The sequence below is a fragment of the Hylaeus anthracinus genome, unplaced genomic scaffold, assembly GCF_026225885.1.
Source record: "Hylaeus anthracinus isolate JK02 unplaced genomic scaffold, UHH_iyHylAnth1.0_haploid 12002, whole genome shotgun sequence".
Lineage (NCBI taxonomy): Eukaryota > Metazoa > Arthropoda > Insecta > Hymenoptera > Colletidae > Hylaeus > Hylaeus anthracinus.
This window is the reverse complement of record NW_026534349.1, coordinates 17,666,336-17,681,349: the sequence shown is the minus strand read 5'-3', so window position 1 is coordinate 17,681,349 and position 15,014 is coordinate 17,666,336. Positions and strand designations below refer to the sequence as shown.

Genomic DNA, 15,014 nt, shown 5'->3' with positions numbered 1-15,014 from the left:
CCGATGTCGGTTTTGACAGAGAAATTCTTATGAAAGTTTACATTTTTGTTTATACGGTACAATTTTTTGTTATGTCCACTCTTCAATTGTGAATTATATATTATCGTTTTTTTTTGTGTCGTATAACTTTCTACGTTGCAAGGCTTACACAAATAAGTTCTAAGATCGGTAACTGTAGTTTAATATTTGAACGAAAATGGATCGTCTGGTAGTGAGTTGCAACTCTTTGACCAACTATGTACTTTTTTCTTGTAGCTCGTCGGGGGAGAAGTGGCCCTTGAAAGACATGTCTCACGAACAGTACACACTCGATGAATGCCACTTTCCAACTGGATACCAAAGAAAAACTGTGCTTTCAGTCTCAACATCAGGTTTCTGATGCATCTTGCAACTTTAAGATCTTTCAAAGGATCGACGTTCATGACGTCTTTAATATCACAGTACTATCGTGCTATCCCGCACGATTTATTCGTCTCATAGTGGACCTTACTTGTTCCGTAAGAAATTTTAGTAGAAATCAAATGGATTATATTGTTCCTTATCGAATTCAAGATTTTATTGGGTTCAGAAGAAAACATTTTTTTTTTAATATCTAAATATTTTATTGAATTATGTGAGCTGTTATATTTTAGAAATAAAAATAAGAATGAAAATGTTATATTTGAAAATGGAATGAGTCCACTTGAAAAAAAAAACGAGTTAACGGTAATTTTAGTAAGATATAGATACCTTCTCTTCATATTTATGATCCTATATTCAATGGAGTACAATTTGACCATAAAGTTACCAAGAGAATTTTTGCTACAAAATGTTATCGAAAAAATATTTTTTTTAAGTGGAATAATTCCATTCCTAATAATTATGTTGAGGATACTTCTTATTCAGATGACTCTGCCCGGATCGTCGTCCAGTGCTGCCGTCTACCCGACACACCCAAACCTTTTTAATGTGCCTCTTTTGCTTAATTTCTTATTGTAGCAAACGTATCATACTGAAACACATATCGTTATTCTCTATTAAACTCAGTTAATTATATTACGGTGTAGTTGTGATTTACCCTCCAACAAATTATAATTCAAACAACTTTCTTATTGCAATTATTATTGATTATTACGACTTAAATGTACACTGCTACGCTTCAGCAGATATTACTTAGCTAGTACTGGTGCCTGAAAAATAACATCGTTAAAAAGATAACGGTATTATTGTGTGACAGGGTTATAACACAATGTATGTTGAAATAAGAATATTTAATGTGATATAAGATACATATATATGTATAACAGCTCATATATTGACCATTCGGGTCCAATACCTTTAATCATTTTTCTGGTGGTAGCATAAACCCACGTTCACAAAAGTTTTAATCTTTATTCAACAAAAGCTGATCGAAGTGTTTATTAACATCATCGTTTAAAGTAAACGTTTTTCTATTTAAAAAACTTTGTACAGCCAGGAACAAATAACGATGGAACGCGTAAGATAAGCGATTACACTGATTCCACTAATATTGTCGAAATATACATAAATAGTGATTATACTGCGGGTGCTTATGGAAATTTATATTTGCACAGATCCAGATAAAGAAGTGGAATTGAAATGATAACACGTTTTATTTTGTAGACTATGTAACGTGTATTTTATTGCTGATATTTTTTATCACTCGCCATAAATACTTAAAAATACACGGTTTGGAGCGAAAATGCCAGATTAAAATTACAATTAACCATTCTGGTGGACAAAATATAAAGTTATTTCCCGAACAACCCAATTCCATTTATATTCCATTTATGCCAGTTTTCGTGGGACGTCTAATTCTTTAAAAAGAAACCGTCCTTTAAGGTTGAAGAAATTAAGAAACACTGCAATGCTAAGCTAAATAGAGCACGTTAAGAATATGAACATATTTTCCACCGTATACCATGAATTTATTTGAGAGTTTTTTTACAAGTGTTTGAATTTTCCGCATTTACTACCCGTCAAAAGCAAATTGAATATCCACAGAAACACGGACAAGGCTAAAGTAATGTAAAACAATACACTAATTTGCTGTAATGCTTTTATTTAACAATACAGCAAAGGTTTATCACAAGTTTTGTTTCTTTTGCAGCATTAAGCGAGACAAACTTGAATGAAAATTTTCAACAATAAGTAAAATCTTGTTCGAAATAAATGGATGCAACGTTCTCAAGCGGATATAATATCGTCAAACGTCTTTTATTAAATTGTCGTGATTGGCGCAGTTGCCAGTGTCCTGTTTACTATCCGATATAGCGATAATCGCGCCAAGTGCCTCTAATTCATGAGACGAGACTTATGAATATCTTCACCTTTGATCTATACATGTTCGCACCTTTAGCATATATTGCTGTCGCTTCAAGCTTTTAATCAACAACTCAAAGCTACTAATAGACAGTATAGACGAGTGACTTTAGTCGAGGATTAAATTTTCCAACTTGCACGCTCGACGTACTCAGTCTGATTTCTTCGTCGTCATCCTCGAACCGGAAGCTAATCATTATTACATCAATTAGTTTGTTTCAAATACATTTGCGGTAATATGTAATCGATACAATACCTATCAGTTTCGTTAACTACAGCATGTTTACACAAAGATGCAAGTAAGAACTTCAATTATTCACTACATAATGTACATACTATAAGGATATATAATTAATAAAACTGAAGTTTATAACAGTTACGTTAATTCAATTAAACTTTATCTTTACCTACTTCCAGTAACTGACCACTTATTTTTGTCCCCGACTTTATCTCATCTAATCATATCTCATCAGAATATATATATCTCATCTAATTATAATTATATCTCCTTAAGGAAGCCTCGGACAACATTTTTGATAAGAAAAAAGTTGTTTCAAATCTCCCCCCGAACCACCCCTTTCAAGGAGTTACAACATTTTTGGGACATCCTGTAGAGTAGTGCGGTAGTGCGGAAGATATAACAGTTAAATTACTTTTTTAAGTGGAACCCTATATATTTTTTATCCATAATACGGTAGCATTTATTTAGACAAATTCATCGACCTATAATATACGGTCATTAATTGTTATATAAAGTCCTTAATTGGAGTTTTAAGTCCGTACATACATTTAACGTAGCTCTCCAGGTAGTCGAACAAGGATAGAAGAAAGAAAGTAGTCCCTATGAAGTAGGGATGTACGACCCTACAATCATGCAGTGTCTGTTTGAAAAAAAGGGGTACCCTGAGAAGATTTAAGCGGAGTGAGCGTAATCCTCTATCCCCTCAGTCCCCTCTAGTTTGTCGGACCCCCGCTAATTTCTAAGCAACGACCTATATATTCGAAGCTGTTGTCAATAATAAAACTAACATTTCCTCTTTTTAAGCATGAGAATATTTATTCGCATTAATGTTTGTTATATGCGAAAGAATATAAATTTCCTTTGGTTTTTAATCTTTCTTTAATCGCCAAGAAAAGTGAAAATGCGTCGGACTTTCTTTGACATCGATATTCAAGTGATTTATGATTGAATTACTAGTGAAAAGTTGGTACGAAAGCGTTCAGAGACTTCAGCGGATTTGAAAGATGCAGCAGATGGACGAACACGGTCTCTCGTAATGCGTTCTGCTTGTTTGCCCGGTAAGGTACAATAAAAACTAAGAAAATCTACCAGTTACAGTGACTGACCGGTCCCCACTATATTTTCCGAGTTAAAACTGGAAATACGAATTGAACCACTATCGGGAACCTTATAAACATAGTAATATCGCAATATCGTAATATCTCTCCCAGAAAAATGTCTGGCAGAGATGAAGAAAGAATTGCAACAAATAAGGAACCAATAACCGTTTCTTTGTAATTTGTTAAATAACGACAACATATTAAAGTATTCATACAATAATAAACAATACAAATCCATTGAATAGTATACATAAAGTACGGGAACATGTTGAAAAATGTCTCGTTGAAATCGATTATATAAAAATGTATTTTCATATCGAAATGTAAAATATAAAGAATATGTTACCGAATGCTTTTGGTTGAATACTCTTACGTAAAAAGTATTCAATCAAAAGTATTGCTTTGCAACTGCAAAATGCAATTCTTTGGAATACTACACCGAAAAGTGAAATTTATAGGGAATGAATATAACAAGTCTCTGGATTGTAATCGTTTCAAGTAATAGATACAATTATTCAAAGTTCGTTGGTCAAGTTTTTCGAATACAACCATGAATATTCGATATTCTCGGTTCGTGTGAAGTTCGTGTCGTGAGTTTGTCGCTTAGTTGCAAGACGTGTGAAAATCCTCGGTCAGCATATCAAATTTGCGATCTATGGAACTTAATATTAAGAATTGTTGAGGTATTATGCCATAAATAAAACGCTTAAAGGATCTTACAACAATATCCTCGAATCGGTGAATAGAACATTTTAGTGTCATATTACAGAGCTGTCCGCGTACTTACGTACTGAAATGTCGGGACGGTTATTGCCAATTTTAGGTCCATTAGGGGTCGCTATGAATTATTAAAAATGTTCAAACTAACGTTTTCTATATTAGAAATACCAATAGGGAACTTGAATTAACGTTTAAACGGTTGACTAATTATTACAAAAAATAACATTAGAAATTGCAGTCCGAAGTATTAACGCGATGATATTCGCATACTTAATGTTTATAATACCGTTTTCAATTGAAACTTCGATATTTTAAACTATAACTGATAACAGATTAAAAAAGAAATAGAAAATTGATATCGTCGTACTTCCGTATACGAAACGTGGGAAAGATATAAACCTAAATCTTAGCCATATGTATCGAGAATCACTGTCAACAGACTGCTTTTCATTTGGGTAAACACCTTCGGTGAATTCTGAATTGTGCCCAACGAAGGTATCGATTCATAGAGATCTTGTACGTGCCTCAAGTAGAGATTACATACACTCGCTATATTTGTTTCATGTATCATAAGCATTTCATGATGTGCAGGATGATCCCTTGAAATTGTGGTATATTCCGAAAGCAGAATTTTGCTTATTATGAACTGACGGTTGAGTTGAAATAATTTAACAAGAAAAACAGCTGGTTTTTATTTATTCTGACATTTTAAGGCAATCAGAAAGTTTTTTAGCGTATTTTTTAATATATTTACAATTGAACAACTATTTTATCATGTCCCCAGTCATTACGTTGTCGTTTTTTTTCTCTGGATTGTTTTGCTCTTCAAATATTATATGTATAGGGTGCTTCTGAAAATCAACGTTAAAATTAGCGATGATTGAGAGATTAAAAGCGGAAAGTATTGAAAAATAAGAAAAAATTAATAATTTGGAAAAGTAGTATAAAAGATTTTTTAGTTAGAATTTCCAATATTAGATAATATAAAAGTGACAGACTTGAAAGAATTCATCTGTCTTTTCCATACAATGCTTCGTGTAAACTCGATCGATATTTGATCAAACGTTAATTATTCGCTGATTATGGCCCTGATTTACTGCTCTGTGTGACTATTGATATTAACTATTGAAATTTGCATCGAAATTCTTCATGAAGTTTCCAATTAAATTGTAATCCCTCTTTCGCGAGCAGATTATACATTATGTACAGAATTATATTAAGTAACGAATTCGTATTATGAAATGACAGACCGAAATATGATATGACAGATCTGCGTGAAGCAATACGGGCGTACAGAGAGAAAAGAAGAGAAAAAGATTATTAATATCTTTCCAAATTGTATTTTCTAAAATTTAAAAATTTTTTAATTTTACGGTAATTTTTAAAGATGGTAACCATTTAAAAAATTTTAAATTATAGTACACATGATTGAATAAATTTTTGGAAAAAAATATAACCGACTTCGAAAAACATTAAAAAGTATGAAATAATTTCTATTTAAATTGGATTATTACTCACCAGCTCTTGATAATTTGATTAAATTACTAAATACAATTCAACCTTTTCGGAGGCGTTTCAAAATTAAATATTTGTAATTCCTGCTTGAGTTAGGTTTTGGTGGGGGCTGCAATATTGAATGCTATTAATGTATACATGTATACTGTCTACGAGAAAATACTGTCTGAGAAGGTTTGATGAATTTGTTTTTGCGAGAGGTGAGAGCAACATTGCATACATTTAATGTATATACTATTTACAAGGAAATATACAAATCGTATACTGTTTAAGTAGGTTTGGGACATTGTTTTTTTTTGGGGAGGAGGGGGGTGGGGAGGCAATATTGATTATTGTTAATATATCTCGTATACTCTCTCCATGGAAATACTGTTTGAGTAGGTTTGGGATAGTATTTGGTGGGTGCGGCGATATTGAATAGTGATAATGTATATGATGTTTAAAGCGGATATAATAATAATATTACTGATAATAATAAAACTATAACTAAAGGATATATTTTTTGTTCCTCTGACAGGAAGTTTAACCAACTTTGATAATTTTGAATGTAGGCAATTTTAAATTTTGCGACGCCTCAGAAACGGTTGCATTGTATTTAATATGCTGTATTTAATACTTTAAACAAGTTTGTCAGGAATTGCTGAGTAGTAAAGCAGTTTCAATAAAAATTATTTCATACTTTTTAGTGCAGTTTTATTGTTTTTCGAAGTCGGTTATATTTTTTTGTCTAAAAATTAATTTATTTCACACTTTTTAATGACACTCTATAACTAATAGGCTTCGTGCATTAACAATACCTATAAATAATAAAAAAATTCATAAATTTTTGCAAAATTCGAAGATCACGAAATCATCTGTCATTAAATGCGGAAGGTTCCATCTCGATCAGTTAATTCCTCTTCGAGTTACATTAAAGAATAGGAATTTTGCAATAACAATAGTTATAAATATGCATGCAAATGGGAAAGTTTCAATCCGATTGATCCATTCATCTTGGAGTCATAAGCAGTACATAATTGTACGGTTTACCAGATGCAAGACGTTTCACTCCAATTGCTTAATCCATCTCGGCGTATAAAAATTAATTGATTTATGTCGAATTGAGTAACCTCCTCCTTTTCGAAGTCGATTAAAAATTATGTCGTTTAGGTGCTCACCATAACTACGTTGGCGTAGTTTGTAGTTAAAAAAACAAAATACTGAAATTCCTTTTGGAAAACCCTTTATTTTAGTTCATCTACCGAATATTTCAGCATTTATGGCACTCTATTAAGCTACCTAAGAGGAGCATCCCTAAAAGTCGAGGCAGTCCTAATTTGTTCGTTAAGATCACTTTTCCGACTGTGAGAGAGGCACGACTACTATTTTTACGACCTCGTCGGGTACCAAGTTCCACAGCTCTTGTCAAATACACATGATGTGGTTAATTATCTGAATTTTATTTCGTCGGGGAAACGAAACGAAACGAAACGAAACGAGGTAGTAGGAAGCGATGAAATTCAAACCATTTCAAAACGTTAGGGGGATACAGTATTCTAGAAGGTACAAAATTGTTCGTATATTTTAGAGGTGATAAAAGTTTACACGATATCTAATGAGATGTTTCCCGTAATCTATCCATAATTTTTTACAGAATATTCTGCATATTTTTTCTATATCAGGTTGTTCCATATGAAATTTACGATTTTGTAGAGGAGATTTAAATACCTGTATTTTTGTTATAAATTAACTGTATCCATAAAACAATAAGCACCAATAGAATAAGTGCATTTTTGCCAACAATGCACTAGTGCATTTATTTTATTTTTGTAAGAATGTTCATTTCTAGCCGCGACGAAGTTGTCGAAGTTGTTTTTGATAGATACTTCTTTCTCAAAGAATTCGTCCCTTAAAGATGATTGAAATGTTTAGCGAAGTAGTAGTCAGCCAGTTGGTGAAAGGACCCCGTGAATAAGAAGAATGGAATACGATGTAAAAATCCAAAATGGTTCACTTTTACTTCGCATTAGAAGAAAAGTCTTAAATCAACGCGTTTTGTGCTTGCCTGTTTATTCATGCGGAATCCATTTATCCATCTTCTTCGTTATGTCAATAATTTTCAAATGTCCCGAAGTCATAATATAGTGTACGACCAAACTTCCTGTAAATTCGCGTATAGTTTGACGTGAATGAGACTTGATTAATTTCTTCAAATTATCGTTATCGATAATGGTCTCTGGTCGACAACATGAATCGTATTCGAAGTTTATATTGACTAAATGAAGATTGGTAAACCGATGGCATGTTTTTTTGTTATTCAATAGTGCTTTCTGAGAAAGCCTTTCTCCACGTGCCTTACGTCTTCGATTATCTCATCAGCTTTATGTCTAATTGCCTAAGCTTCGATGTGTTCGTTGTAATTACTCGAATTACTCTGTTATTCATTGTTCTATTCGATTTTTGAATATATTATATTATGCGAACATTAATTTATAAACAAACAAATAGCGTTGTGAAAATACCAAATTTCACTCTTCAAATGTACATATGTATCACAAGTAGCATCTGCCACCATAATGACGTAGCAAAGTGAAAATAAATTATCAAAATCGAATAATCGGATATTTCATAAAAATATTTATCTCCGTGACCATTGAAATCGCTATCCAATCTTAGTTATCAACACTACATTGTTGAATATTATTGGCTCGTTATTTCACGCATGCATCGGAACGCGAAAGATCCGCGACAAATATTTCATAGGCGATATTAACGATTTATGCGTCCACAAACACTCATGTAAACGAGCAAAGCGTCGATATCCGACACTGGGCAGTAATCTGATAATTCGATAATTGATTTATCATGTATTACTGGGTTTATAAAACTAATCCAACTGGGAATGGCCAACGTTAATTAAAACAAACATGCCTACAGATTAACGGCAAAACTTTTCTCGCCGAGTATAACTAGCTGAACGATTGAATTCGCTGTTTATGGACAATTGAATTACCGTGAACGGTTCAATCATTTTTACGTGCATTGTTTTTCTTTTTCTCATCCTCGGCAATGGATAGGTAATCCGAAAATTCTGTCTTTCGAAATAATTTGTATACTATAAACAATTAAACTATTGGCGATTATTTTCTAAATTACTTTGGTAATGTTTAATTCAATTTTATTCTAGTTTTATCGTGCAAGTTTTATTTTAATTTCTTCAATTTCATTTCTGATTTAGAGTAAGAAAGGAAGTTTCGCTACGTGAATGTAATATCACAAAAGATAAACGTATCAAAAAGTTATGTTTGCGTCCTTAAAAAACGAACGTTTATTAAGAATTAATAATTACTAATTCATATTAATTCATTTTACCGATAAATCTTGTATATTTTAGCATGCACAAAAAATATCTGAATATCCGAGTACCCTTAATCGTTTGAAAATTTAATTCATAAAAGATATTTGAACTAGCTCGAATTTAATCGAGGTTGGAATTTTATTCGTATCAACTAAAGGTTCTAGCGAAACATTATTCAGGTGGGAATTTAATCAGATTAATGTTTTTAATACTTGGAAACTTTGTCATGGTGCGCAAATTACGTTATCGCGTCAAGTTCGGTTTTCTGTCTCTGCAATCTGCCGAATAATTAGTAGACTTACAAGTTTTAATCAGTTCCTCCTTAGAATTCGACAGCTTCTAGGTTTCCTTCAATAATAGCTTTGTAATATGCGATTCTAGCGACCTTCACGGGAAACCTAGAACCAGCTGTTCGAAACTTTGATGCTAAACTAATTCAAGTGTCATCAAAATATCAAAATTTGTTCCTACGTACACCGATTACATAGTTACATACGAACAGGAATTGCACGGAATAAATACTGCATTTCCAGACAGTATCAACTTCATTGCAAACATTAACGGCGTTGTTTCTAGCTTTGTAAATAACTGATAGACTTGTAATTAATTTAATTTGTACAATTAATGATGCTAAATGTATGGTTGACCTATTTACCATTCTGTGGATTCCTCTTTATGTTATATCCCATTATACTTTGGATTAACCTTATGCATTGTTGCCGAAGAAGACCAAAATAATTGGTTAAAACGTTGCCTTCTAATAACGAATAATATTTATCATAATATAAAACAACACTTTGCATAAGTTTCTGTCTCCTAAATTTTTTAATTTATTGCTTTTGTGATGTAAAAAACGGTTTAATCGTAAGATATATATACTATGAATTTTGTTGACAATTTTGGTGATAATGCATGTTAAGCTCCTGTTGAAGAGAAGAATACATGTTACTTTAATATTAAGAACTAGTTTGAAAACAAGTGTAAGTCCTGTTAAACAAAAATTCGTTTCCAGTAATGCTCAACCAACGACAAGAAAACATTGTACATTTATCTTTTCAAGAACGCAGAGGAATATTACGAGCAAATATTACAGTTCAACAACATGGGAAACCATTTTCATGCGTGTAGCATGTCTGCTCAATGAAACATTTATTTTAATCAGAACATTCCTCTTACAGGCTATCCTACTCGGAAAATGTTACACTTCTCGGTTTTGGATTAAAGCGGGATTTTCGCATGCAAGAATCGATGCATGTGGAAACATGTAAATTCAGCAGGCGCCATTTTACTGGCACCGTTAATCGCCACTTTATCGTGTCTGCAGAGTAAAGAGCGAGTACATTTCTGGTTCTGATCAACGCCAGTCGTGTCCATATTGAAAGTTTAACCAAATCTTGTACTCGACAGTGCCATCGAATTTTGTTGAAAGTTTTTCTACGATTGATACGAATGTAATCTAAATTAGTAATTTCACATTTAAAAGTATCTATAAGCTTTTGAGGATAGAATTAAAAATATTTTACATAACACACTTTTATTTTTACAATTTAAAAATATGTGTATAACTGAAATTATGGGAAGGAGATGTCAACAAAACGTCTTGATTATCCTCCAGGATGTGGTTAGCAACATTTATTCCACTATGGTTTTGTTTGAGATTCCCTCTTAAACCGTTTAACAGTGAACCTGCCCAAGGATAGCCGAACGCGTTTATTGTCGGCGCAGTAAACGATACCGATAAGAAAACTTCAAAAAAGTAAAAAAATTACGCCAAGTACATGAAAAAGTGGAGGAGTCAAGGAGTTATCATTGAAAAATAGAAGATCCCCATAAAAAAAACTACAAGAAAGTAGAAAAATATGTGAAATCGAAATGAGCTGCCAGATGATTTACCTAGATTTCCGCAGCCTGGAAGTCAAATGCTTGGCGTGGCCAGGCAAGGCATTCTTAGATCATCAAGACCCATACTTTCTCTCTCCCAGACTTTCAGGTAATTTGTCAATTTAAAACTCTGACAATATTATGAGTACACTTTCATTGTATTGTGTTCTAAATATTTCTAAGGTCATTCATCGACTCCAATACCTTTATTCTCGCAAGCTTTCAGATAATTTGTCAGTTTAAAACTCTGACAATATAAGTACACTTTCATTATTTTGGGTTTTAAAACAATTCTTCTTCATCGACACTTTGACCTTGGCTGGCCACGCCAAGCATTTGACTTCCAGGCCGCGGAAATCTAGTCAAATCATCTGGCAGCTCATTTCGATTTCACATCTTTTTCTACTTTCTTGTAGCTTTTTATGGGGATCTTCTATTTTTCAATGATAACTCCTTGAGTTCTCCACTTTTTATCGGATCACACTTCTTTATACAAATAATTTATTATATAGAATCCATTTCAAATTTATAAAAGTAAAATTAATATTTCTGTAATCTCTACATAAGAAGTCCAAATTATTATTTGTTTCTTTAATTGAATCGAGTAAAATAAAGGGAGAGGGGATAAAAAAAGCGAATTATATATATATATATATATATATATATATATATATATATATTTCATATAATTTATTAATTATAAACACTTATTCGTTCAATTTATAAATAATTTTATATACCTGCAATTTTTTTCTTGCTGCAAGAAATTTTAATGTTAATGATGAAATGAGAAAATAACTCCATTTCTATAAGCTCTACGTAAAAAGTCTAAATAAAAAACACTTAAGTGGTATGGATCTACTCTGTATGAATGAAGGTTCCTGACAATTCAGATTTTGACAACTTATCTTGTAATCGAAATTGATCTACATTTTGCTTTACTGGCAGCAATTTGTTAATCTCCAATCCTGTGGGCCCCCTTCATTTCCACAAGCTCTACATAAAAAGCTTAAATTCAAAATACGCCGCTCGACGCTCGATGGCCGACGAGCCATGCCGAACCGAATGATTCCGGGAGTCGACATACGACGCTCGGTTTTTGCTGAGCTCCTATTGACTAAGGGTTGACGACGGGAAAATCATACGAAAAATACCGTTTCTGACAGATTCATGACATGATATTACGATATCTCAGTTGTATGTGGACCGATTTGATTGATTTTGGTTTTATTCGAAAGCTTATATACGGTTTACATAAGAAAAATGCCTTTAAATTTAGAAAATACTGCAGGCGTGTTGAGATATTCATGAAAGAAGTTTCAGGTTAGGTTGGAATGGACCATCTCTCCTGTAAAAAATACGTGGTAGCTCCAACGCCAGTATGTACGCGATGACGGATACTTTTTCATGTACTTGGCGCCGAGACGCTACCGCGTGTCTAGATTGCACTATGGTTTTGTTTAAAATTCCCTCTTAACAGTGAACCTGCCCGAGGACAGCCGAACGCGTTTAGTGTCGGCGCAGTAAATGATATTAGGTTTACTGCGCACTGGGGCGCGTTCGTCTCTGCGCAGTGACACCGCGAACTTTCAAGAATGTTCTAGAAACTCTTGAACTTCCGGTTGAGAAACGGATTTCCGGGCTAAACATTAAAATCGCTCCGAACAGGCTCGACGCGCTTTTGTTCAGTCACTGCCAAAGATAACGTGTGCTGCACTCCTCGCTGTTCTCGCTTCTTAGCTAACACGTGCTACTCTATCTCGTGTTTCGTTTTACTATTTCTGTTTCCGTGTACTACACTTTCGTTGCTTGTGTATCGCGAATAATGTTGTATATTTTAAGCTGTACATTACTGTCTTCAATCTGTGTTTCTGTTAAATTTAAGGCATTGATAGAAAATACACGTGACTACGTTCGAACGTTGTACGTTTTATTAGAAACCAGGAGGCACTTAAAATTAATTTCAAATTTTTGTTTAGCAGTAGTAAACAGTTCTCTTAAAAGGGTTAAATTGAACGTTTGGAAGCTTATATATATACCTTATGTAGATACTTAAAAATTAATCGTTCGTTTAACAAGGAAACAAAACGCTGCCTATGGCAGGTATCGCTTGTCGTAATATCTAACTTTATCACGGCAGAATAACAAGGAATTATATTTGTCAGCAGTTCTATTGCGTGTGTCGCGTGTTCGTTGTGACAGCCATCGTTAGTTGTTCTCCCACGAGAGTCGCTCTCCCACGTATTGTTGTCGTTCCGATGTATTCATATGTTCAGTGGATAGGCATAAATATCGCGCATGTCAACATTCGATGCAGTTATGTACCGTTAACACGAGAGAAAACTTCTTCGATCACTCGTGGCTTTCATCTAGGCTATAGATACGTCATTTTTTTACTCGCGTGATATTAGCTAATCCAGTGGTACGTTTTCTTGCGAGTTTGTTAGATTGTAAAACAAATAAAAGAATATTATCACTTTGACCTAACCAGAATCTAACCATTCTGTAATAATGTAGGCTTGCCAACCATACGCCCCATCGGTATAGGGTCATTCTATGACAACTTGGACACTTTTTGGAGTAACATCTCTCAACCTTTTTTTTTTTTTAAAATATAGCTATTGAACTAGGCCAGAGGTCGGAATTTTCTCCACGCGGCGGCCGATTTTCGAGGTCTACGCCTACCGGCTTTCCCTTACCGCGCGGAGGACCGATAAGCTGACCGAGGCGCAGGACCGTCGCATGTCCCGAATAGTGCGGCGGGCCCGCTTCTTGATTACTTCCCATCTAGTAAATGGGCCCACCGCACTATTCGGGACATGCGACGGTCCTGCGCCTCGGTCAACTTATCGGTCCTCCGCGCGGTAAGGGAAAGCCGGTAGGCGTAGCCCTCGAAAATCGGCCGCCGCGTGGAGAAGATTCCGACCTCTGAACTAGGCAACAGATGAAAATGACCTTTCACGTAGCCATAGTGAAGAAATGGAAGTATCAAATAAAAATTATTTCAGAACAAAAAAAGTTTCTTGAACCATTTTTTTTAAATTGTTTTAAACAAATCTCTTACTTTTATACCGGGCAAGTATTTAAAATCTGAAAAAAATGAGTTTGACTTCCTGATGATACTTTTAAAAAGATGGAAAAATTAAAATTGGCGAATAAAAATTGATTGAAGGGAACGCTGATTCGAAGCGCGTCGATGCATATACGACGAATATATGTATATTAAAATCTCACTCTATATCAATGGCACTTGTCGTTGAAAATAAGTTGCCACAGTTTAATGGAAACGACGAGAAGGTAGTGAGTATTCTTCCATCGGGATAGGATGGAATTTGACAGGATTAGGTTATTGGAGAAATATTCTATGGATGGAATTTGACAGGATTAAGTTATTGGAAAAATATTCTATCATATAATAATGGTCATTTGATTAAACGAATCACTGATAATATTATTATTTATTTTACAATTTTAACAATTTGTGATTTTTGACTATCAGAATAAATTTTAACTGATAAATGGTATACTACTCTGACGGATCTCCTACACAATATAAAAATAAATCAAATATAAGAAATAATTACGAAGATTTTGGAAATAATGCAGAGTGGTACTTTTTTGCAAATTTACATGGTAAAAATGCATGCGATGGTATCGGAGGATCATTAAAACGACTAGTAGCATGATCTATTTTTTGTTGTAAAGTATTGCTTTGTTAACTTCTCGATTTATAGGGAAGTTATTGTATTTGCCCCTAAAATAAAAAATCGATTTTTTAGCAGATCTCCATGTTTCAAGGTCATTGGAGTCATTTTAGCCTATCTGTAATAAATAGTTCGCGCGCGCGCGCGCGTGTCTGTGTGTATGTGTGTACGTATGTAAACAAATTTTTCGTTAA

General features: G+C 33.7%; 1 protein-coding gene across 1 annotated transcript in view; it reads left to right on the top strand.

Moving 5' to 3' along the window:
* The window catches only part of LOC128892326 (neurotrimin-like), a 276,285-nt gene that overhangs the window by 153,821 nt on the left and 107,450 nt on the right, over positions 1 to 15,014 (top strand). The gene's annotated exons all lie outside the window — the stretch shown is intronic.